The sequence below is a fragment of the Sapajus apella genome, unplaced genomic scaffold, assembly GCF_009761245.1.
Source record: "Sapajus apella isolate SASKATOON/1434 unplaced genomic scaffold, GSC_monkey_1.0 scaffold22, whole genome shotgun sequence".
Taxonomy (NCBI): domain Eukaryota; kingdom Metazoa; phylum Chordata; class Mammalia; order Primates; family Cebidae; genus Sapajus; species Sapajus apella.
In genome coordinates, this window is record NW_022436962.1 from 1,250,977 (window position 1) to 1,254,820 (window position 3,844).

Consider the following 3,844-nt stretch of genomic DNA (forward strand, 5'->3'; position numbering starts at 1 on the left):
TTTCCTGATGTTCTCCGTTTCTCTCCCAGCGTTGGTAACTTACTTATACTCCCCTGAAGTCATACATTTTCTTTCTAGTCATTAACCCTGATACAATATCCTCTCTTCTGACCAAGACTACCAGTTCAGCAAAGGGAATTTGCAGCAGCCTATCTCAGGGCTAAGAACTCTGACTAGTGCACAGCACTGAATTAATTGCACAGTTCACTTCTGACCAGTTCTTAACAAGACAAGACTGCAGACCCAGGAGGGGGAGAAACAAGAAAGAAGATTAAAAAATGTTATTCACCGCTTTTCTGCCTGTGGACGCCGCTGAAGAAGCATCGTTAAAGTCTCTCTTCTCCCTGCGATCATGTCTAAGTCAGAGTCTCCTAAAGAGCCGGAACAGCTGAGGAAGCTCTTCACTGGAGGGCTGAGCTTTGAAACAACCGATGAGAGCCTGAGGAGCCATTTTGAGAAATGGGGAATGCTCAGGGACTGTGTGGTAATGAGAGATCCAAACACCAAGCACTCCAGGGGCTTTGGGTTCATCACATGTCACTGTGGAGGAGGTGGATGCAGCCATGAATGCAAGGCCACACAAAGTGGATGGAAGAGTTGTAGAACCAAAGAGAGCTGTCTCAAGAAAAGATTCTCAAAGACCAGGTGCCCACTTAACTGTGAAAAAAATATTCGTTGGTGGCATTAAAGGAGACACTGAAGAACATCACCTAAGAGATTATTTTGAACAGTATGGAAAAATCGAAGTGATTGAAATCATGACTGACAGAGGCAGTGGCAAGAAAAGGGGCTTTGCATTTGTAACCTTTGATGACCATGACTCCGTGGATAAGACTGTCATTCAGAAATACCATACTGTGGCCGGGCGCGGTGGCTCAAGCCTGTAATCCCAGCACTTTGGGAGGCCGAGGCGGGTGGATCACGAGGTCAAGAGATCGAGACCATCCTGGCCAACATGGTGAAACCCCGTCTCTACTAAAAATACAAAAAATTAGCTGGGCGTGGTGGTGCGTGCCTGTAATCCCAGCTACTCAGGAGGCTGAGGCAGGAGAATTGCCTGAACCCAGGAGGCGGAGGTTGCGGTGAGCCGAGATCGCGCCATTGCACTCCAGCCTGGGTAACATGAGTGAAACTCCGTCTCAAAAAAAAAAAAAAAAAAAAAAAAAAAAAGAAATACCATACTGTGAATGGCCACAGCTGTGATGTTAGGAAAGCCCTGTCAAGGCAAGAGATGGCTAGTGCTTCATCCAGCCAAAGAGGTTGAAGTGGTTCTGGAAACTTTGGTGGTGGTCGTGGAGGTGGTTTCGGTGGGAATGACAACTTTGGTCGTGGAGGAAACTTCAGTGGTCGTGGTGGCTTTGGTGGCAGCTGTGGTGGTGGTGGATATGGTGGCAGTGGGGATGGCTATAATAGATTTGGTAATGATGGAAGCAATTTTGGAGGTGGTGGAAGCTACAATGATTTTGGCAGTTACAACAATCAGTCTTCAAATTTTGGACCCATGAAGGGAGGAAACTTTGGAGGCAGAAGCTCTGGCCCCTATGGTGGTGGCTGCCAATCCTTGCCAAACCACAAAACCAAGGTGGCTATGGCGGTTCCAGTAGCAGCAGTAGCTATGGCAGTGGCAGAAGATTTTAATTAGGAAACAAAGCTTAGGAGAGGAAAGCCAGAGAAGTGACAGGGAAGCTACAGGTTACAACAGATTTGTGAACTCAGCCAAGCACAGTGGTGGCAGGGCCTAGCTGCTACAAAGAAGACATGATTTAGACAAATACTCATGTGTATGGGCAAAAAACTCGAGGACTGTATTTGTGACTAATTGTATAACAGGTTATTTTAGTTTCTGTTCTGTGGAAAGTGTAAAGGATTCCAACAAAGGGTTTTAATGTAGATTTTCTTTTCCTTTTTTTTTTTTTTTTGCACCCATGCTGTTGATTGCTAAATGTAATAGTCTGATCTTGACGCTGAATAAATGTCTTTTTTTTTAAATGTGTTGTGTAAAGTTAGTCTACTCTGAAACCATCTTGGTAAATTTCCCCAACAATGTGAAGTTAGAATTCCTTCAGGGTGATGCCAGCTTCTGTTTGGAATTTATATACAACCTGCTTGGGTGGAGAAGCCATTGTCTTCAGAAACCTCGGTGTGGTTGAATTAATAGTTACTGTTGTGACCTGAAGTTCACGATTAAAAGGGATTACCCAAGCAAAATCATGGAATTACTGGTTATAAAGATGATTGTTGGCACATCCTATGCAATATATCTAAATTGAATTATACCAGATAAAATTATAGATGGGAATGAAGCTTGTGTGTCATCCATTATCATGTGTAATCAATAAATGATTTAATTCTCTTGAATGAAAAAAAATGTTATTGACCAATTATGTAAGAATCATATGTTAAATGTATTAGTTACTTTCTATGAATCCTTTTACAAAACAAAATTTTTTACACACACATAGATATACACACACACATACGTATATACTTATATACACACACAGATATACAAATACACACATAGATAAAATCACTCTCTAATTCATCTTTTATATGATGTTTTCCAATTTCATGACTCATCTTTACAGATGATACATTATATATAGAACTCACAATACCATAATGGCCAACTTTCTACTTTAAGACAGAGTTAAAGTATTTCCTTTCTAATCTGTACCAAAAAAACACACAGTATCTATAATTTTAAAAAATTTTGCCATTTGAGTCTTTGTTGCAACTTACACAGTGCCTCAGAATCCCTAAAGAGGATCTGATTTCCCTGAGATTTATTTTAACATAAAACCCTAGAATCAGATAATCCCCACCCAGATGCTACCGTGCTGCTGCCTTGGGGTTTGGGATTTAGCCTTGGGGGCTGTGGCAATATTCTAATTTCCAGAAATACATGCTGGCAACCAAAAATTTCCTGGACTTACAGTTAATTATCATGCTTTTCTTTATATTGAGACTTTATCCTTGTGTTAATTATTTCTTTGCTGGGTTAAGGAGGGGCTAGGTTCTTGTGAGAAAGAAAAGGTGCCAGAAGACAGATGAAAACATTTAGGGAGATTAGGTGAAGATAAAGAGTATTAATAGGGCTGTGTTTATTTTTCTTGTCTTTTCCTTCTCTCGACTTGGCTAATCAAATTAATATTGTCCAAATTTAGATCAAAAACAAGTTTAATTAAAATGGAGATCAAAGAAGTTAATAATACAATGATTTTTTTCAATCTAAAATTCTCTGTGTTCTATGCCCACCAATTCATTTACTAAACCATATTTTAGAAATATATCTAAAAGAGGCCCAAGAATTACTGCCTTCCTGAATTTCAGCACAAAAAGCCACTCTTCTATATCTGATGTTGGGAGTGGGAAACATTTGCCACTCCCAGGAAAATGTGGTCTTGGAATATAAACTGAACAATAGAGAGGTTAAAAAAATGACAGGTGCCAAAAAAAAAAAGGAAAGAAAGAGAGAAGGAAAAATGAGTAAGTGGGAAAATAGAGCTATGGAAGAAAAGCTAAAAAATAAATATGATATCACTAAAATAAATGTAATATTTTCAAAGTAGCTTTCAAAAGTATTTAGTTAAAATAGCCAGTTGTGGTGGCTTACACCTATAATCCCAGCCACTTGGAAGGCTGAGGTAGAACTGCTCGAACCCAGGAGGTGGAGGCTGCAGTGAGCTGAGATCACGCCACCGCACTGCAGCCTAAGTGACAGAGTAAGACTCCATCTCAAACTATACATAATAAATAAATAGATAAAAGTATTTAGTTGAAATTAACCTATGGTTATTCATTATTAAAAACCAGTTATCATTAGTGTTAAAAAGAACTATAT

The 3,844-nt window shown here is 39.6% G+C and overlaps 1 pseudogene; it reads left to right on the forward strand.

Annotated features, from left to right (window-relative positions):
- The first annotated feature begins 296 nt into the window (after positions 1-296).
- Positions 297-1,655, forward strand: LOC116558586 (annotated as a pseudogene).
- Positions 1,656-3,844: the final 2,189 nt, after the last annotated feature.